The following is a 22,942-nucleotide window of genomic DNA, read 5'->3' as shown; positions in this document are numbered from 1 at the left end:
CCTCACCTTGTAAATAGTTTTCACTTTGACTTTGCGGGGGTGAGTGATGTTGTGTATCTGTAAAGCATGCACTCCCATGTTCCGCCACCAGGGAGCTCATCCCCTGAAGTCCCAAGGGATCCCAGCATCCCTTGGGAGCACTGTATCTCAGCCGGCCCCTAAGGCCTGTTCCTCACTCTGGAGTGTCTTATTAAAAACTGAGGTCACTGTTACTTTAACCTCCCTGTGTGCAGCCTCATATGTGTTGGGAACACAATAGGTTTTATTTCATAGAATCATAGAATGAGAATAGTTACAGCACAGAAGGAGGCCATTCAGCCCATTGAGCCCGTGCCGGCTCTCTGCAAGAGCATGTCAGATAGTCCCATTCCCCCACCCTTTCCCCTTAGCCCTGCAAATTATTTTCCTTCTGGTACTTGTCTAACTCCCTTTTGAAAGCCACAATTGAATCTGCCTCCACCACCCTCTCAGGCAATGCATTCCAGATCCTAACCACTTGCTGCGTAAAAACGTTTTTCTTCATGTTGCCTTCCGTTCTTTTGCCAATCACTTTGAATGCATGTTCTCTGGTTCTTCACCCTTTGGTCAATTTGCCAAAATGCTACAGGGGAATAGCATACTGTGTGTAAGTTAGAATCTATTGCTCTCTCTAAAACATTGGCCGCTTCAATGCATTGATCAATGTTGGATTAACTACCCTAAAAGCTTAAGATTATTCAGTATTGAATGATATTGAAAAATATCTACAAACCTGATACTTTCCGTCAAAAAATAAATCGCCCTGTTTGCATCGTTGAATTAGATCAAATTGCAATAGATTTGTCAGAGGAATACAATATCACGCTTAACTATAGTTTTTTTTTGCTAATTGAACAACTATTTCTCTTTGTGCTAAAAGATTGGCAACTTCAGCAAATGACGTGCATAGCACAGGGAAATCTTCACAATTAAATAAATCTTGCAGCAGCAACTCATGAGTTGTCAGAATCAAATGGAGAGTGATCCATGGAACAGTAAGGTCATCGTTTTCACTGTGTCACTTCCAGCATAAAAAGGGAGATGAGGAAACAGCCATATAAATATGATTAAATGTGCCTTTCAGGGTTAGTCTTTACAGCTCCCCCAATGGATCAGAGCTGTGTATGTAACTGCGTCATCCAAACAGGCACTCCCAGGTTCAATTCATAGTTTTTACGAAATTAACTAACTTCAGTCGGATGCTATAATTCATCCTGAGGATGGGGCTGTGCTTCTAATTTACTCTGTGTTGCAAATATGCATTAATTTACGTACAGAATAAGAACATAAGAACATAAGAAATAGGAGCAGGAGTAGGCCATCTGGCCCCTCGAGCCTGCTCCGCCATTTAATAAGATCATGGCTGATCTGATCTTGGACTCTGCTGCTGGCTGAGTGAGTTTATTCATTGACTGCCTGAACCATACAGACCAAGATCTGCAGTCTGTGTGAAACAGTTGATCCCAGCCAGGATAGTGGTGGAAGCATAGAACCATAGAGTATTACAGTACAGGAGGCTATTCAGCCCATTATTTATGTGCCGGCTCTTTGATAGAGCAATTCAAAATTAATCCCACTGCTCTGATTCTTCCCATAACCTTGGATCTTTATCTTTATCTGCATCACAGCACACACTTTTACAAGATGGCTCTTAACTCAGGAACTTGTCAGGTAACCTGTTTTGGACTTATTTTGCCATATTTACAAATCAAACTTAACCACTGGTTTTCTGTTTTGAAGAGGATACCTTCGGTCTTGAACAGAACCTTCTAAACATGGTGTCGAACTTAGACTCATTCTCGGCTGATCCTGAGGAAAGGTTTCCTCCAAGGGTTGCCCTTGATCTACATTTGAACTCTCTACAACTTCAGACTATTTGTCTGCCTGACTCGGACTCAGGCTTAAATTCTGACTTTCTCTTGGACTTATGTCTAGTACATTTGATGTTGGATGTGCTACTGGTACTGTACTTGTAACAAGACTATCTGGTGAGTCAGCAATAATCGAATCATTCCAACTTTCAATTCCTTCCACATCCGTAGGTATAATATGATCAATGTAAACAAACCTAACCTGTCCATGATCAAACATCTTGACCAAATATGTGTGAGGATCACATACCTTCACCACTCTTCCTGGTAACCACTTTAACCATTTATGGTGATAGTTCTTCATGCTCATCTTCTGATTTAATTTCACACTTCTCTCTCTTACCCTACCTCTATCATGATTCTCTTTAAATACATCATAGTGAACTAACATGGTGCTCTCTACCAATTGGCTTTTACACTTCTTGAATGCTACGTTGCATTCTTCTGACCACTTCCAATGGACCTGTTTTTTTCAACAGTTCATTCAGTGGATGTAACACTGTAGCCAAATTTGGTAGGAACTTCCCATAATAGTTCAAAAGACCCAAAAATGATCGAAGTTCAGTGACATTCTTGGGAGTGGGTGCATTTCTAATTGCACCCAACTTTCCTTTGATTGGATGTATACTATCTTTGTCTACTCTGTGCCCTAAGTACTCCACTGAGTTTTGAAATAACTCACACTTGTGAGCAGTCACTCGTACTCTGTGCTTCTCCAGCCGTTTGAGCACTTCATTCAATATGTTATTATGGATTTTCGTGTTTGGTGCTGAAATTAGTATGTCATCTAAATAACATACTACCCCTTCAATACCTTGCAAAATCTTGTTCATCACCTCTAGGAATATGGCGGGGGTGGAAGACACTCCAAATATTAGCCTATTAAATTGATTTAGGCCTAGATGAGTATTTATAGTCAAGCATGACTTGGACTCCTCATCTAGCTCCAGTTGTAAGTAGGCATTTGTAAGATCTAACTTTGAGAAGTTTTGACCACCTGTCAGTGTTGCAAACAAATCTTCTACATTTAGCAATGTATTGGGGAGATTACCTTCTAGCACCTGGTTTACAGTTTATAATCAACACACAGCCTTACCTTACCATCTGACTTATGTACAACAACAATGGGTGTAGCCCAATTACATAGGTGTATCTTAGAGATAATGTTCTCAGTCTCTAGTCTTTTGAGTTCTTGCTCAACTTTTTCCTTGAGTGCGTTTGGTACGGGACGTGGCTTGCAGTGAACTGGTCTAACGTCCTTCTGTACTCTGATACTCGCCTTGAAGCCTTAGCTCGGACTGCCTGTTTCACAGAACACCTTCAGATATTGCTTGATGACATCCTCTTTCAATACAAATTTTGTTTCAACACAAAAAATTTCATTCCAATCCAGCTTCAGTGATCCCAACCAATTTCTTCCTAGAAAGGCAGGCTTGTCTCCTGCCACTACTAAGAGAGGCAAACTCTGAAATTGATCCTTGTATATCAGGGGTACCGCAGGAATGTTCTCTCCTGAGTAACCTCGCAGCTCCATCTATGACTTTTCCAACGGAAAATCACTCAACTTGTCGAATATAGCGATTCCGGTACTATGCTCACGGATGCGCCAGTGTCGGTTTCCATGGGTATCCTGGCTCCTGCAACATCTACTTGGATGATGATACTTTTCGAATCGCTTTGTGATACCTTTGTGCTCCTGATGACATGTATCTCTTCATCCTGTTGCTTTTCTTCTATGCTATGTAGTCTCTGGGGATTTGTACTTATAGCCTTGAAAGTTGGTTTACTCTTCAGTCAGCATGCTTTTGCAAGATGTCCAGTTTTGATGCAGAAGAAACACTCTGCCTTCATATATGGACAACTTTGAGCAATGTGTTCTCCCAGGCACTGATAGCATGACTTCAATGCTCTGTTACTATTGCCAGTTGCTGAGGCCTTGAGACCCAACATCCTTTTACTTTTAACCTGCAGGCAATTCACCTCGGTTGTCTGACGACTGGAAATGGTATGAAATTCTCGGGAATATTGGTCGGCCATATCCATTGACATAGCAGTCTGACAAGCTAAACCAAAAGTCAAGTTAGGGATTGTGCTTCACAGACCCGACACCAAACGGCAGGGGAGCCATTTCAAATTCTTAACAGCTTGTTTAAAGGTATTTAAAAAGCATTTAACCAGGTACTAACCATATTTCCAACTTTTTTACGAGGTTCCCGGTGCTCTGAGATCACATCAGGTAAATGTGTCGGGTTCTCAATGTCTCCCCATTGCTGTGAATAGTTGTCAGCTGCAAAAGTGGTATAACATCTACGATTTCACAGCTGTTCAATTGCTAATCTTAGAAGCTGGAGCCTTCAGGATTTGCAATACACTTTTCAGCTTCATTCCATCAGCATCAGAGTCCTTGAAAAAAATCTCACCTTGGTACTCAGAATCCCACCACAATCTTCCCCAACACCAACAACTGCACCAACCTTCTCTGTAACCAACTGATGCTGCGCAGGACACAGGGCACCAGCACATGACCACATTGCTGTCTGGGAAGCCAGAGATGGCCTCACCATGGCCAGATTTACTTCACTTGATGCTGTACATCCTGGCTGCCACATGATGTACCAGGTTGACACCACCACACCAACACCACAAAGCATCCCTATAATGCCCAAGCAGTGACTAGTGGGGTGCCGCAGGGCTCAGTGCTGGGACCCCAGCTATTTACAATATACATTAATGATTTAGATGAAGGAATTGAGTGTAATATCTCCAAGTTTTCACATGACACTAAGCTGGGTGACGGTGTGAGCTGTGAGGAGGACACTAAGAGGCTGCAGGGTGACTTGGACAGGTTAGGTGAGTGGGCCAATGCATGGCAGATGCAGTATAATGTGGACAAATGTGAGGTTATCCACTTTGGTGGAAAAAACACGAAGACAGAATATTATCTGAATGGTGGCAGATTAGGAAAAGGGGAGGTGCAACGAGACCTGGGTGTCATGGTATATCAGTCATTGAAAGTTGGCATGCAGGTGCAGCAGGCGGTGAAGAAGGCAAATGGTATGTTGGCCTTCATAGCTAGGGGATTTGAGTATAGGAGCAGGGAGGTCTTGATGCAGTTGTATAGGGCGATGGTGAGGCCTCACCTGGAATATTGTGTTCAGTTTTGGTCTGCTAATTTGAGGAAGGACATTCTTGCTATTGAGGGAGTGCAATGAAGGTTCACCAGACTGATTCCCGGGATGGCAGGACTGACATATGAGGAGAGACTGGATCGACTGGGCCTGTATTCACTGGAGTTTAGAAGGATGAGAGGGATCTCATAGAAACGTATAAAATTCTGACGGGACTGGACAGGTTAGATGCAGGAAGAATGTTCCCGATGTTGGGGAAGTCCAGAACCAGGGGACACAGTCTAATATAAGGGGTAAGCCATTTAGGGCTGAGATGAGGAGAAACTTCTTCACTCAGAGAGTTGTTAATCTGTGGAATTCCCGACCGCAGAGAGTTTTTGATGCCAGTTCATTGGATATATTCAAGAGGGACATAGATGTGGCCCTTATGGCTAAAGGGATCAAGGGGTATGATGAGAAAGCAGGAAAGGGGTACTGAGGTGAATGATCAGCCATGATCTTATTGAATGGTGGTGCAGGCTCAAAGGGCCGAATGGCCTACTCCTGCACCTATTTTCTATGTTTCTATGTTTCACAATCATCACCATTGCGGAGGGTACCATTATTTCTCACCATTCACTGCAACTCACTAAGCCACTTCCAAAGGTGCACAGAGCTATGTCTAAGAAGGTAAAGTATTGAAAATAAAGATTTCAATGTTTGACAACACATCAACATAAACTTTACATGAACATTGGCTAAAAGACCCAAGTGCCTATCGTTGTGTGTTGTTAGTTGGTATGATTGGACAAGGATGAGGTTGATTGTGAGGAGTGGCTAGTGAGATGGGAAAGTGATAATGTAGGTAGAGAGAGATGGGTGGAGGAGCAAGGTAAGTTGAAGTGAGTAAGGATGTGCAGGAGTAGGGTAGAGAAGGCAGAGTGATGGGGGTGTAATGAGGGGCACAGCAGGATGAGGTTCAGTGTGGCTTTGCAGTAATGTTTCGTGAACTAGTGAGATTATTGAATGGTTTGCACCACTGCAGCCAAGCTCCTCCAGTTGACATCCTTGCTTGAGCCCTCCTGTACAATGTGCAACCAGGCTGCATTGATGTCCTGGGGAAGTCTCTTGCGCCCATGGGAAGGGAAGAGAACCTCCCTCAATGCTGTGACTCCCTCCATAAGCATATGGAGGGAGTCATGGGAGAGCCTGGGTACAGCTGTGCACCTTTGTGCAGTGCTTGTCAGTGTTTGCAGTACCTGAATGCTGCAGAACACTGTGGGCATGGTCCCTTTAAGAAAACCAGCTAATGACGCGTCATCAAATGATGTCATCAAACCCGCTTCATTTTAATTGGCCAGGAACCTCACAGGGTGGGCTTAACAAGACCAATCAGGGGAAAGTCTTGGGAGGAACTGACATGGAGCCAGAAGCGGTGTCGTAGCCTGCCTTGGACTTTGCCCACTTCTCTCCTGCCTCGGTAGGAAAAATCGAGCCCTATGGTTCTATTTATGAAGCCTAGAATCCCGTATGATTTTTTACAGTTTTGTATCCATGCTGCCACTGTCCCTGTTATTCCATGGGCTTAAACATTGCTGGCAAGCCTATTATGTGGTATTTTATCAAACGCCTTTTGGAATTCCATGTACACCACATCAATTGCATTGCCCTCATCAACTCCTTCTGTTCCCTCATCAAAAAACTCAATTAAGTTCATTAAACATGATTTACCTTTCCTTAATTAATCCACACTTGTCCAAGTGATTATTAATTTTGCCCCTGATGTAGGATTCACAAAATTCTGGGACGCCTACTCAATGGACATGTGTCTGGAATTTAAAAGGGAACTGTGTTATACTTTTGGTTTGGAGGAGAAATGTGGATAGAAATATCTCACTATTAGGCACCTTTGGACTAAACTAGGGCCTTTTAGATTGTGTTTGGACATTTTTAAATTGTATGCTGGGTCTGCATAAGGAAATAGGATCCTTATAGGACTGCTAACCCATCTGGGAGGCAGGCCCCAGGGAGACATTAGCAGTCTAACAAAAGCCCATTTACCAGGGACCCAGATACATACATATTTTAATAGTTCTTAAAACAGCTATACAGAAAAACCCTGGCATCAGCAAAACACACAATGGACAGTATCAAGACCTGATTACATTCTAACAGCACCATTCGAAAACCCCATCAACACCTTTGGGAATCTTGTATCATGCTAATGCTCAATCAGCCCACCAAAATTCTCACAAAGGGATCGCATTAGAGTTCATCAGCCAGCCAAAATCGCACAAAAGCAGTCATCAAAAATCAATTGTGCACCCGAGTTTTGGCGCAAAAGTTTAAGCAGCCTCTCAGGTATAACTGGGGGGCCTTGCTGGTAGCTTGGGTGGTAACCTTTGGGCTGAGGAAACAATTTTGAAGAAACGTACCCAAGAACACTCTGAAAAAGCACTTGGACTCTGGGCCCTTTGACTCTGGCTTTCAAACATCTAACTTGCCACACGAGGTTACAGCAACACAACAAGAAGAACCTAATAAGAAGCCTCGGAGTCTGTCTACAACAATCATCCAGCGCTGACTCAAGGAAAAAACTTATTTACCATCAAAACGTCGACCAGTGCTAATACCGAAGACACCGCAACCAGCCAAAGAATCCACAAGACTGAGGAGAGAGAAAGCAGTGTGCAACTGGTCTAAACTGTGGAGAAATCCTTTGGTGAGCATAGTCCCTGCAATTTCAGAGCCTATCTTAGTGTAGTGGCAGGAGGTGTTTTTTTTTCACTGCATAACCTCTGTACCCGTTGCTTATATATTTTCCCCCTTTTTCTGTACATTTTGTTATATGCTATTTAGTTAATTAGTGTGGTGTGCTATTGTCTAAATAAAATATTTGTTCTTGCACCAAACAGTTGTCTGTCTACATCTATCACATCCCCTAAATAATTCCAAGCCCTAGAACCAGGGAGTGGGACGATTCGAACGGTCAAGGTCAGAAAAGGCTGACAAACCCACCACCCCCTACACTGATTATCGTTTCTAAAATCTTCCCCTGACTGGGGTTAAACTGACTTGCTGGGTTTATTCTTACACAAATAAAACAAGCAAAATATCACATTTGTATAGAGAGGTAAGAAACCTTGGGCTAGAAATTACTACCTTACAATGTGAAAGATTGCCCAGGTATGTACTATCAACAAAAAAAAATAGTGGGCAGAAATTGGACTTCATTGCATCCGTTTTATGCCCAAGGATGTCTGACCAAACATTCTGCCGGGCCACTTGCCTTGTGTCCATGGTGGCCATTTAAAACGGGTATTAAGTCCCTCGCTGATGAGGGGTCTAACACGTGTTTTAGAACCTCTCCCCGAAATTGGGCAGGCCTGAGTATCACAGCCATCAGTTTTCTGGTCATGCATACCACCTAGCCAGCAGCCACTGGAAAGCTAAGTTTAATTATTATTTTCTTAAATTGTGGTGGAACCAGGAGGAGCGGGAATGTTCCTCCCGGCTCCACAACACTCCTGCTGGCTGCGATCGGCACCCTCGCTCTGGAACTTAGCTGTGGCCCACTATCAGCGAGGCTATGATTCGATTTCTATAGCAGGTTTAACGTAGAAAAATAGCAGCATAGGAATGCATTTAGTGCTCGCACTAACTCACACCAAGACCTGATCACCCCTGTACTACATTGGCTCACGGTATGGCAACTCCTCCATTTTAAAATTTTCATCCATGTGTTCAAACCCCTCCATGACCTTTCCCCTCCCTATCTCTGTAAACTCCTCCAGCCCTGCAACTCTCCAAGATCTCTGCGTTCCTCTAATACTGGCCTTTTGTGCATCCCCAATTTTCATCACTCCACCATTGGTGGCCATGCCTTCAGCTCCCGAGGTCCTAAACAATGGAATTCACTCACTAAAACTTTCCGCCTCTCTACCACTCTCTCCTCCTTTAATTCACTCCTTAAAACCTTTCTCTTTGACCAAGCTTTTAGTCACCTGTCCCAATATCTCCTGATGTGGCTCAGTGTCAAATTTTGTCTGCTAAATCTCCTATGAAGCATTTTGGGACATTAAAGGCGCTATATAAATACAAGTTGGTATTGTTCATCTGCTAATATCAGCACCAGTAATTGCTTGCTCCTTTTACTGATTTAATCAAGTTTTACCTATCGAAAGAGAAATGAATACCGGTCTGGGTTCAGTAGCTGGCTGTGCAATTGCGGGCATTTCACATTGGGTGGATTGCCATGTTTGAAAGCCGTGGGTAGAAATTAAGAGCTCTGCCTAGTTGTTTCTAAAAATCATAGGCTATTGGGGAACATGTGCAGGGGAGCAGGGTGGGAGAGAGTGTACTGATCAGAGAGAGGGAACCACCCAATTATAAAATTGGGTATATTTATGTCTTCACCTCTTGGATGGTAATCTGGCCGAGTGGATCGCCATTCTAGAGCCTGCCCGATTTTAATTCTATTGAAATCAACAAAATGATAATCGGGTGGGTTCTGCAACAGCCAATCCTCTCCATCAGATTAGAACTCAATCAGTGAAGATAAAAATCTATTTCTCGCATTTTTCTTTGAAGAAATAGTGAAAATTTGCTCTCAAGTACAGGGGGGGAGATTTTGAAATCTGTGCGGTAGTGTAAAATGGTTGATAACGAATCGGCAGCCTGTTTTACATTTCTCCCAATTCCTCCTATTGTGGAGATAAAAATCGGGAGAGATGTAAAACGGGCTGCCGATTCACTATCACCCGTTTTATACTTTTTAACAAAGTCAAAATCTACTCCAAGGACATTATCCCTATTTAACGTTCAGGCATTATACTCCTTTAGGGGAAGAATTTTTAAAAGATGATCAGCTATTGACAACACTCAAGCAGTGCTAGGAACATTCTGGTATCTTCAGAGACTGAAAGTGAGTAATTACTAGAATCTGTTGGGGTGTCTCTTAATAAGAATGTAATGGAGATAACAAGCTGGATGTAGAGCTTAGGTTTCCCCCTTTGAAAAGGGACCAGCATGTCTGTTCTGCCAGTTACAACCAAACAATTTGCACCAGATACAGAGGTTTATTTCACATCCTTCACCGGATGTATTGTACTCCAACAGCATCATGTAGGGTCTTACTATCATATCATGAGTATGCTTGAGGGGCACATGATTCCACCTGCAATAGAGCTGTCCGAAGATAAGTCCATTCTTTTATGAGAAATGGTCATTTGGGAGATAGGAAAGATTATCGAACATAACAGTCAATTTGGCAGGATGTTAAACTTCTGGCCTTTCTCCAGTAGGTGTATTTGTGAGAGAGACAAGAAAATTGATGGCTTATCTATTTGCTGCAGCCACAACTATATGCTTCTGAAGGGAAAGGAGCCAGATTTACTGGGACTGAAGATACTCTGGTAATTCTATGGCACCTAGCTCATTCAAAGAAGGGTGATGTATGTTTAAACATTTCTGGAGTGAAATTACTCCTGTCAATAATGTTATTGGAAAAGTCATAAGTACAAAATAGGAAATCTCATTTAATACCGCGATTGATTTTTTTTTTGGCAAAATGATCAAGAAGAGGAATTAGACCCCCTTAGTGAAGCTAAATGTCAATGTGTATAAGAAGCATTTGTAATTGAAGTGATAAGAATTACAATGAGATAATTCCAAAGAGATTTTCAAACTGTTTTTATTGGCTGGCTTCTGTAACCCCTCAAGAACAAGTGCACATACAAATGAAGTGGAGAAGGAAGAGAGAGAGGTAAAATAGGGATATGAACTCGTTTTATACTTAAGTAATTTTACAAATTCTATTCCTCCAAGGTTTACTTTAAAGATTTTGGAAGAAATCCTGTACCCTTGATTGAATTAATGAAGTTGTGTTGGATATAGAATGACCCTAAAAAAAATTCCAAACCCTTTAAAATTGCATTATACTGTTTGACTGTCAACAGTAAATTCTTGTAAGATTTTACTTGTCACAGAAAGCAATAAAACTAAACCTGGTAGAAACATAATGGGCCGAAGATTTCGGCCTCTCCGGGTGAATACGAAGTGCGCGTGGACCCGGCGAGGCCTCGCTAAATCCGGTTTTCGGGGCGCGATGAGCATGCGCCAAAATCCGGCTTTTCCGATCTGTCAAGATTTCTCTTGCCAAATCCTCTCCATCCCCAGAAGAACATCCTCGAGGGAGAGATTGGGCCAATTGACCAACTCATACCCAGTGAATGTCCTTCAAATTTTTACGCCTGGTAAAAACATAGAAACATAGAAAATAGGTGCAGGAGTGGGCCATTCGGTCCTTTGAGCTGCACCACCATTCAATATGATCATGGCTGATCATGCAACTTCAGTACCCCATTCCTGCTTTCTCTCCATACCTCTTGATCCCCTTAGCCATAAGGGCCACATCTAACTCCCTTTTGAATATATCTAACGAACTGGCCTCAACAACTTTCTGTGGTAGAGAATACCACAGGTTCACAATTCTCTGAGTGAAGAAGTTTCTCCTCATCTCGGTCCTAAATGGCTTACCCCTTATCTTTAGACTGTGACCCCTGGTTCTGGACTTCCCCAACATCAGGAACATTCTTCCTGCATCTAACCTGTCCAATCCTGTCAGAATTTTATATGTTCCTATGAGATCCCCTCTCATTCTTCTAAATTCCAGTGAATATAAGCCTCGTCGATCCAGTCTTTCTTCATATGTCAGTCCTGCCATCCCAGGAATCAGTCTGGTGAACCTTTGCTGCACTCTCTCAATAGTAAGAATGTCCTTCCTCAGATTAGGAGACCAAAACTGTACACAATATTCAAGGTGTGGTCTCACCCCTGTACAACTGCAGTAAGACCTCCCTGCTCTTATACTCAAATCCCATCGCAGGCGTAGAACTTACTTTTACCAGCATAAGAGTTTTAAAACAAGTATAAATTAAATTTAGTCATTCATTTTTATGTTAAAAACCCTGTCCATTCAGGTAAGTTTATTTTTAACCTTATTAAAACGCATTTAGAAAAAATATATTTTTTGGAATTTTATTTAAACATTTAATTATATTTAATTTCAATTCATTTTAAATATGTGAATTTTTTAATTTATTATGCTGTGTTTCTTCTTTTAGGCAGGTTTTCTCATTGATTGTAATGGGAACTCGTACAAACGGAGTTCCCATTTTTATCAATGAGAATACTGCCTAGTGATTGGTGGTCCAGGCCCACGTGACTTCAGCATTTCCGTACGTACGGGGAGGCACAGCGAATGAAGGCTTCCTACCCCAATCATCGGTGCCTCTGTGACCACCAGGTATTTTTGGAAAAAATTATCGGGTCGGAGGCGTTCTTCTGAAGGAAGCCTCCAACCGGAATTTTCCCCCCAATGCTGTCAAGAATTGTGAGAAAATTAGATTACTCATTGTGTGCCATCATCTTCATTCCCAATGAAATACAATTGTAATGTACAAACAGGATAATCTTCCATCCATATCAGTTTAAGAACTTCCTGTGCACATGTTGAGCACCCCATCTCAACTCTACATAACGCTTCATTCTGGGAAACGTCTCAGTTCGTTCAGCAGAAGAAGCAGTAATAAGGCTGCAGGTGTACATTGGGAGCATGACAACACATACTCAACCGAATAGTTCCATCCATATTCTAGACACAGAACAAAAAGGGAGATTTGTAAATGGAGATACTTCATATAGAGAATATAGAAGACAATATCTACAGCGAGTAACCTCTCATTTTCTTCCATTCATAATTCTTCAGGTTTAAAATGTAGGCTATAACAGTAAAACAAAAATTGGAGGTGGGAATAGCTGCAAAGCCTCCTGGCTGCTGCTTTTGGACAGCAGTCAGAGGCCTCTACCATGACAGCTACTTGTGCTGCTGCAGGCATCTCGCAGATTTGCAGCAGTGGTTGCTGTTCAGGCACCTTTCTGGCTGAGAGAGGTGGTGGAGAGCCAGTAAGACCTAGTGGCAGGAGGGAGAGCATAAAACAGTCAACAAAATATGCTGAATCTGCAGGTGCTAACAGACCTGCTATGTATTTCCAGCATTTTTGGTTTTACTGCAAGATGGAGCCACTTTTATCTTTCAATGAAATGTATGTTTAATCTCACTGAGGAAATAAACGGGGCTTCTGCCATCAACACAGAGTTTTTGTTCCAGTGACACATCAATAATAGTACTCAAGACAACAGTATCACTTTTTGCAGTTACTTCAATAATTTTTAACGTTAGATAATATCTCAGATTTCAGACATTTCCTTCCAATTCCTAGCTGGTTTTAATATACTCGTTCTACGTGGAACCATATGTGTTTATGTTATATTAATTATCAATCAAAATTGATAACTACAAATTTATGTTCAGGATGTGAATCATATAACAGAATTTACACACAAAGTTTTGGAAGGCAGTTGCTTATCGAAACAGTGGTCACAATTGTTGTGCATGGAGAAAGAGTCAGACATAACACTGTGAGCTCAAAGTAAAGTGTGACCTTAGTCTTTTATTCCAGGTCTTCAGAGTGTCTCTCCAACCTGTGAAACCTCCTTAAATACCTGTGCTCACAAGGGATTATGGGATCCCTTGGCACTCCAGGAGATGAGCCCTCTGGTGGCTGTACAGAGTAAATACAAGTCCACATAGATAACACTTCCCCGCCAAGTCAATAGTGTAACTATTTACAATGTGAGTCGATCTGGAGCCCTTCTTGCCCTGGTTGATCGTCTCGGTGTGAAAGCTGGTGTTGTTGAATCATTTGTTGGGCCCTCGCTGGGCTGCTGTGCAGCTGGCCTTGCTGGGCTGCCTGGTGTGTTAGGCCCTGCAGGGCTGCTGTGGATGATGGGTTCTGCTTCGTGGTCAACCGTGGTGCCGGTTGCCACTAGTGTGTTTGTTGGGGGATCAAAAAAGGTAGGGTCCAAGGTGGGTTGCTCAGGATAGTCCGTGAATCTGAGTTTGATTTGGTCCAAGTGTTTCCGGTGAATGAGTCTATTTCAAAGTTTGACCTGAAACACCCTGCTCCCCTCTTTGGCCACGACAGTGCCGGGAAGCCACGTGGGACCTTGTCCATAATTTAATACAAATACAGGATCATTGATTTCAATCTCGCGTGACACATTTGCGCTATCATGGTATGCACTTTGTTGAAGCCTCCTGCTCTCTACCTGTTCATGTAGATCAGGGTGAACTAACGAGAGCCTTGTCTTAAGTGCTCTTTTCATGAGCAGTTCAGCAAGTGGGATCCCAGTGAGTGAGTGTGGTCTCATGCGGTAGCAAAGCAGGACTCGGGATAGGCAAGTCTGCAGTGAGCCTTCAGTTACCCTCTTCAAGCCTTGCTTGATGGTTTGCACTGCTCTCTCTGCCTGACCATTGGACGCTAGTTTGAAAGGGGCAGATGTGACATGTTTGATCCCGTTACGGGTCATGAATTCTTTGAACTCAGCACTGGCAAAACATGGCCTGTTGTCGCTCACCAGGACATCGGGTAAGCCGTGAGTGGCAAACATGGCCAGCAGGCTTTCAGTAGTGGCAGCAGACGTGCTAGCCGACATTATCTCACATTCAATCCACTTGGAGTACGTGTCTACAACCACAAGGAACATTTTACCCAAGAACGGGCCTGCATAGTCGACATGTACCCTAGACCACGGTTTGGAGGGCCAAGACCATAAACTTAGCGGCGTCTCCCTGGGTACACTGCATAACTGCGAGCATGTATTACATCTGTGAATGCAGGACTCTAAGTCCGCATCGATATTGCGCCACTGCACGTGGGATCTGGCTATCGCTTTCATCATTACGATGCCTGGGTGGGTACTGTGGAGGTCATTGATGAAGGTGTCTCTGCCCTTCTTGGGGACCATTACTCGATTGCCCCATAGAAGGCAGTCTGCCTGTATAGGCATTTCATCTTTGCGCTGCTGGAATGGCTTTATCTCTTCCTGCATTTCCACTGGGACACTGGACTAGCTCCCGTGAAGCACACAGCTTTTGACTAGATATAATAAGGGGTCCTGGCTTGTCCAAGTTTTGATCTGCCGGGCAGTGACGGGTGATTGCTTACTCTCAAATACTTCCATAACCATGGCTAGATCTGCGGGCTCTGCCATTTCCACCCCCATGGTGGCCAATGGCAGCCTACTGAGAGCATCGGCGCAATTTTCTGTGCCTGGCCTGTGGCGGATGGTGTAGTTGTATGCGGACAATGTGAGCGCCCATCTCTGGATATGGGCCGATGCCTTGGTATTTATCCCTTTACTCTCGGAAAACAGGGATATAAGTGGCTTATGGTCAGTTTCCAATTTGAATTTTAGCCAAACAGATAGTGATGCATTTTCTTTACACCACAGACACACGCTAACACTTCTTTTTCAATCATGCTGCAGGCTCTCTCGGCCTTAGATAGACTCCTGGATGCATAAGCAACCGGTTGCAGTTTCCTGAAATCATTAGCTTGTTGTAATACACACCTGACGCCATATGACGATGCATCACATGCTGGAAACCAAACGCTTGCATGGATCATACAATACAAGCAATTTTTGGAGCATAACAATTTTCTCGCTTTTACAAAGGCATTTTCTTGGCTTTTGCCCCAAACTCATTCGCCTTCTTTTCATAGTAAGACATGTAGTGATTCTCGCAGTGTGCTGAGACCTGGTAAGAAGTTACCAAAGTAGTTCAAGAGTCCCAGAAACAACTGCAGCTCCGTCACGTTCTGTGGCCTCGGTGCGTTCTCGATTGCCTCCGTCTTCGAGTTGGTGGGCCTGATGTCGTCCGCCGCAATCCTCCTTCCCAAGAACTCCACTTCAGGTGCCAGGAAAATGCACTTCGAGCGTTTTAATCTGAGCCCCATGTGGTTGAGTTAACTAAGAACCTCCTCCAGGTTCTGCAGGTGTTCGACTGTGGTCTGACCTGTGACCAAGATGTCATCCTGGAAGACAACAGTGTGCAGGACAGACTTCAGTAAACTTTCTATGTTTCTCTGGAATATCGCTGTTGCTGATCGGATTCCAAACGAGCATCTGTTATAAACAAAAAGACCTTTGTGCGTGTTGATGCAGGTGAGGGCCTTCGATGATTCCTCCAGTTCCTGTGTCATGTCGGCTGAAGTCAGATCCAGCTTCGTGAATGTCTTTCCTCCCGCCAGCGTTGCAAAGAGATCATCGGCCTTTGGTAGTGGGTATTGGTCCTGCAGGGAGAAACGATTGATAGTTACTTTGTAATCGCCACAGATTCTGACAGTGCCATCTCCCTTGAGGATTGGGACAATAGGACTGGCCCACTCACTGAACTCAGTCTCTTTGCAGCCAGTCTAGCTCAATCTCTACCCTTTCTCTCATCATGTACGGTACTGCTCTTGCGTTGTGATGGATGAGTCGTGCCCCTGGAATTAGGTGGATCTGCACTTTTGATCCTTGGAATTTCCCGATGCCTGGTTCGAATAGCGAAGGAAATTTGTTGAAGACCTGGGCACACGAAGTGTCATCAGCGGGCGATAGCGCTCGGACGCCATCCCAGTTCCAGCGTATCTTTCCCAGCCGAGCAGCGTGGGACCATCGCCCGGTCCCACCCAGAGTGGTAGCTTTCATGCTGCTCCATCATAGGAGACCTTTACGGTAGCACTGCCGATTACAGGAATCAGTTCTTTAGTGTAAGTTCTTAGTTTTGTGCGAACTGGAGTTAAGACTGGCCTTGAGGCCTTGTTGCACCACAACCTTTCGAAAGTCTTTTTGCCCATGATGGACTGGCTCGTGCCCGTGTCCAGCTCCATTGACACCAGGAGTCCATTTAGTTCAACATTCAGCATTATCGGGGGATAATTCGTGGTGAATGTGTGCACCCCATGTACCTCTGCCTCCTCTATCTGAGGCTCTGGTTCGTCGTGATCCTCCGTGGATCTGTTCTCCTCTGCAACATGGTGGTTTGCAGCTTTAACAGGCTTTGCAGCTCACCTGCACACTCGTTGGAGGTGTACCATTGTTCCACAGCCCTTGCAAACGTACTCTTTGAATCAGCATGAATGGAAACGATGATCACCCCTGCAGCGTCAACAAGGTGTTAATGGCCTTGCATTCATCACCCTTGATGGTGGACTCTGCGGACGTGCAGCCTCTCCAGCCTGTGGGGCCTCCTTATGTACAGCTGCTCCCAAGGGATTATGGGATCTCTTGGGACTCCAGGGGATGAGCCCTCTGGTGGCTGTACAGAGTAAATACATCCACATATATAACAATGTCATGAGCCAAAAGTATATGCAGGCAGGCAGAATGTTATTGTAAAATAAAAAGGGCTGCTTGTCATACGTTGTGTGTATCACAAATACATTCCAGTTCAGATTCTGTGCTGCATTAGTGCATGAAAGACGTTTGCAGTATTTTAAAAATGTCATGAAGCCTTTCCTTCGGATTTTCCAGTGAGCATAAATGTTATTTTACCCAAGAGCCTAGTGCCAGTACTGATCCCAACAAGAAGTACATTTGACTTCCTTCCAGCCACCACATGTGCCAATTCTAGGATGCTAGCACCAGGGCTTGAGGCATCACACTGCCCACCCCATCAGTCTGTTTATTTCAATATTTGGCAACCATGGATGGTTTTACCCAGATTGTGGATGGCACAGGTACATTTTTAACTGGTTTTCAAAATACAATCCTTCTGCCAATCTCATCCAGCATAACAACACAAACATTACAGAGAGCAGCTAATCAAAAGCCATCTGTAATTGCAGGAATTAATCTTAACCATCAAAACTGAGGAAGCTCATCTTCACACTTGTTGTAATTTTCCATTGCACACAACACGCAGAACAATGGCATCTTGCACATGGCACAAATCTAGACTTTCAACTGCAATGCTTGGATGACTCAATAAACAGTTAATCAATTTTTTTAAATCCTTATAAATCTGTCCAATCTTCTTTTCCATTTTATAATAAAAGTTCCACCTCTAATCCCTAATTTTCCTCAGTTTAACTGGTACTGAATCCTTCCCAATAATAAATAATTTCACTTAGATAATTTCTTTTATAATCTTGGAAATCTCAATTGGGTCACCTTGATGTGACTTCCAAAAGGAACAATGCTCACTTCATGAATCTTTCTTTCTAACTTAGCTTTCTCCCTACTGATGCAGCTTAAGACTGGGAACTGACTGCATAGGGAATAGCAGGTCTCGATCACACTAATGTTTTTAAGGATTTTTGTGTCTGATATTCCATGTCATTAAAATCTGGGGACGTGCATTTAAGATATGATGGTGGAGATTCAACCTTTACAGAAGAATCCAAAGGATGGCAACAAAGGCCTATTTCTAACAAGAAGAACAGGAGAACAATCAATTAAAAGTAATCAATATGGGCTAGTTATGATTAGGGGAAATAAACTATAATTCACTGTGAAGACTGTTATTTGACAAGTTGTCTTCATTCAAACTGCATGTGGGGGAAGGGGGAAGAGAGAAAATTCCACTTTAATGTACTTTACAAACTTCATTATTTTTCTTACCCACAAAGTTCTTTACAACATTAATAAAATGAGAGTATAACAGATCTGTATCATGATCAAAAGATACAGTTATGAGCAGTCACCTTATTGCAATTTGGAGAAATTATTTTTGAATAATCGATGCATTTGATGTCTCAGTTATCACTCATAAAGTTTATGGGTGAGAAATTCATATACTTAACGCCCCCATTAGTGCCAGTGATTCTCGAAAAAATGGTGTCCAACGCCAACTGGAGGTGGTCCCTGCGGCGGCTGTCATATTTGTGGGCCTCTTTGCGCTGCTGGTAACCGGCAGCGTGCTGTAAATAAAAATGTCGGTGTGGTGACGTCAGGCGGCGTGCAACTGTGACTGAACGTCACCTACGCGAACTTCGACCCCAGAATTCAATTCAGCGCTGGGTCGTAAGCACGCCAGGTTAACCTAGTTAATGGGAATGTTAGCATAGTGGTTATGTTATTGGACTAGTAACCCAGAGGCCTGGATTAATGATCTCAGGGATGTGAGTTCAAATCACACCATGGCAGCTGTGGAATTTAACTTCAGTTAATTACATCATCTGCAATAAAAAGCGACCATAAAAATACTGGACTGTCATAAAAACCCAACTGGTTCACTAATGTCCTTCAGGGAAGGAAATCTGCCATCCTTACCTGATCTGGCATATACATGACTCCAGACCCACAGCAATGTGGCTGACTCTTAACTTCTCAATGGCAATTAGGGTTGGGCAATAAATGCTAGCCTTGCCAGCAAAGCCCACATCCAATGAACCAATATAAAAAAAAGCTGGCTGACAGGGGCAATATCTGCAGCTGTTAAAGGGACTCACACATCAATCAGGTAAGTTTGAATGTAAAGGTGTGGCCTTGGAATCTTGCATTTTATTGAAGTGGTGACTTGCTGCAATCGATGTGAAAAGTTTTTAAAAAGTATTTTGGGAGCGTTGCTGGACACTTGCAAGGGCTTGGATGGTAAGTGAATGCCTTTGAAAAGACAGAACATAGTGCGAATACTCAGCAGGTCACGCAACATCCGTGGAGTTCATGTCTCAGGTCAACATGCTGTCTACCCAAATGAGTATTGGCAGCAGTTTATGCTGTCATTTCACATTTACAGCATCCGCTTGCAGAGGAAAAAGGAAGACGCAGAAGAAGAAGTTACTGCACAAGATAAAAGTTCACGGTGTTGGGGGAAATATATTAGCATGGATAGAGGATTGGCTAACTAACAGAAAACAGAGAGTTGGGATAAATGGTTCATTCTCGGGTTGGCAATCAGTAACTAGTGGGGTACTGCAGGGATCAGTGCTGGGTCCCAACTATTTACAATTTATATTAACGACTTGGAAGAAAGGACCGAGTGTCCGAGTGTAACGTAGCCAAGTTTGCTGATGATACAAAGATGGGAGGAAAAGCAATGTGTGAGGAGGACACAAAAAATCTGCAAAAGGACATAGACAGGCTAAGTGAGTGGGCAAAAATTTGATAGATGGAGTATAATGTTGGAAAGTATGAGATCATGCACTTTGGCAGAAAAAAAATCAAAGAGCAAGTTATTATTTAAATGGAGAAAAATTGCAAAGTGCTGCAGTACAGCAGGACCTGGGGGTACTTGTGCATGAAACACAAAAGGTTAGTATGCAGGTACGGCAAGTGATCAGGAAGGCCAATGGAATCTTGGCCTTTATTGCAAAGGGGATGGAGTATAAAAGCAGGGAAGTCTTGCTACAGTTATACGGGGTATTGGTGAGGCCACACCTAGAATACTGCGTGCAGTTTTGGTTTCCATTTTTACGAAAGGATATACTTGCTTTGGAGGCAATTCAGAGAAGGTTCACTAGGTTGATTCCAGAGATGAGGGGGTTGATTTATGAGGAAAGGTTGAGGAGGTTGGGCCTTGGAATTCAGAAGAATGAGAGGTGATCTTATCGAAATGTATAAGATGATGAGGGGGCTTGATAGGGGAGACTAGAACTAGGGGGCAAAATCTTAGAATAAGGGTCCGCCCATTTAAAACTGAGATGAGGAGGAATTTCTTCTCTCAGAGGGTTGTAAATCTGTAGAATTCGCTGCCTCAGAGAGCTGTGGAAGCCAGGACATTGAATAAACTTAAGACAGAGATAGACAGTTTCTTAACCAATAAGGGGTTATGGGGAGCGGGTAGGGAAGTGGACCTGAGTCCATGATCGGATCAGCCATGATCGGATTAAATAGCGGAGCAGGCTCGATGGGCCCTATGGCCTACTCCTGCTCCTATTTCTTATGTCCTTATGTAAGCCGACGAGGAGCAATCAGATGGAAGGATGCATCCCAGACAGCTCCTTTGTGACCGGCATATTCAGGATGGAATCATCCACCTGCGGTCCCACTGAGTGGGCAGGATACACTTTGCGGGTGTGTGAATTGCGGAAGGCTCAAGGGTGGAGTTGTGCTGACGGGAGGGTAGGAAGCCTAGAGGTGCATGCCAGAAGGAGGATAATGTACGAGGATACCAGCATCTTGTATCCTGCCGCTGGCCAAGAGCTGAGCCATGCCCTTGACTAGAATGACCTGCCCTGTCTCCTCCAAGGGAGTTGACATGAGGCTACGAAGGGGAGATGTGCCTCGTTATTGGTGCAGATTGTTGGTAAGTGAGTGATTGGGAGTCCTGCATTGAACAGTCTGTGAGGCTAGTGGTTCAGTTGATAGGCAACGCCTTTTGAAGATGCATTTACTGATCTTGACCAGTGGTCTGAGGCAGTTAAGTTTTTTTGGGTACTGGAGCCAGATGGTGGGGGTGACACTGCTGGCGGTGATGGCCTTGGTAATGTACTCCCACATCGTTCTTTCTGGAGGGATTCCTGGCCCCTGTGGGTAGAGGGCCTCCCCTGTGGGTAGAGGGCCTCCCCTGTGGGTAGAGGGCCGCCCCTGTGGGTAGAGGGCCGCCAGTCTTGTGGTGTTGACCCCCTGCACAAAGCTCGAGTGCTGTGTATGAGACCCTGAGTGCCCCTTCCCTGCCTTGCTGAGGGACTTATGGTAGTGCTGAGGCAGTTTTCCTATTTGTTGAGTTTAGGAAGGTAATTCAGCTTTAAGTGATGAATATTGACATTTGGAACTTTTAAATATTAATTATTTGTTAAAAGACAGAAAGTTCTGAAAAATGTATTGAATCAATGCATTTTATTTTTCCTTGCTTCAATGTGCATGGCCCTTAAATTTCAGAGCTCCTCAATGCCCACAATGCATTGCGAGCTTCACAGTCCCACACACAGATGCTCGAGGATGCAGCAACGCTGCACCAGGACTACAAATTGGTCCAGGATCCCTCGTGCAATGCCACCAGGTCGGTGTGTGCCTAAGGTTAGTGCTGCGCCATCTACCACCAAGCCCCGCCACACCAATTTACCATTTCGGGCGGCCGTTAGCTTGATTGACAGATCGATACCCAGGAGCCTGTTGACAAGAAATATATTCCATAGGCCATTGGCTATTTCTTCAGTTCATTTGTTCAAACCACATTTCTATATCACTGCAGTAAGAAGTATCTGCATGGAGGTTGAGCTGCATCCCACGCAAGAAATATCGAACAACACAGTTGAAGAACTGCTAAAACTTGCCAGAGTTTCCGGCAGGCACGGGCAGGTGGATACTGCAGATGCACCTGAAGTGGTGCTTGAGCCTGCTTGTCCCATGCAAATTTGATGTCTGTCTACCGACCCAGTAATCTCTGGCAGGTGCAGCACTGGAAGGCGTGACTGGTTTTGCCATAAGCACGGAGATTGTGAACCCAGGAACTTTGCACCTATATAACGGTGTATCTGTAAATTTATTTGCCATAATAAATTCAATTTGTAGTTTTAATCTGAACCATATGGTCTGACATCGTGGTGTTTTTCCCCCTATTGAGGAGATCAGGAGTATATGGTGGGCCTTCTCTCTGATTTCCAGTGTGTAGCCCAGCAGTACAAGGATATATATCCTTAGCTCTGAGTCATGATATTTTTGTTCACTGCAACTTTTGGTTCACAGCAATTCAAAACTGCAATTTGCCAGTGAACATAATAAATAGAATTTGGAGAGGATCCAAAACATAATGGTGTGCAAAACCCTTAGCCAGCAAAATCAGCAGATAAGTGCTTCTACAGAAAAAAGCACTTCAGTCCCCTCATGGTTTGGAATTGTTCTGTCATTCTTCCATGAAAAAGACTTGGACATAAGCAATTTTAATAGATGTTTTGGGCAGAAGCTTGCCTGAAAGAGAAATGTTTTGCTGGGTTGACAATCCAAAGGCAGATGAAAGGTGATGTAAATGCAGAATGGGCAGTTTTTTCACACATATCCCAAATAATGGCCCATTTGTTAGCGATGTTTAGTCATTCAGAAGACATCTAGCACCTTAGTGTTACAAAATTCACTGTTCTCTGCGAGGGGTTGATTTTGACTTTTGGGCAACCT

Source organism: Pristiophorus japonicus, chromosome 5 (genome assembly GCF_044704955.1).
Source record: "Pristiophorus japonicus isolate sPriJap1 chromosome 5, sPriJap1.hap1, whole genome shotgun sequence".
NCBI lineage: Eukaryota > Metazoa > Chordata > Chondrichthyes > Pristiophoridae > Pristiophorus > Pristiophorus japonicus.
The sequence above is the reverse complement of the archived record's forward strand: the minus strand, read 5'-3'. Positions refer to the sequence as shown.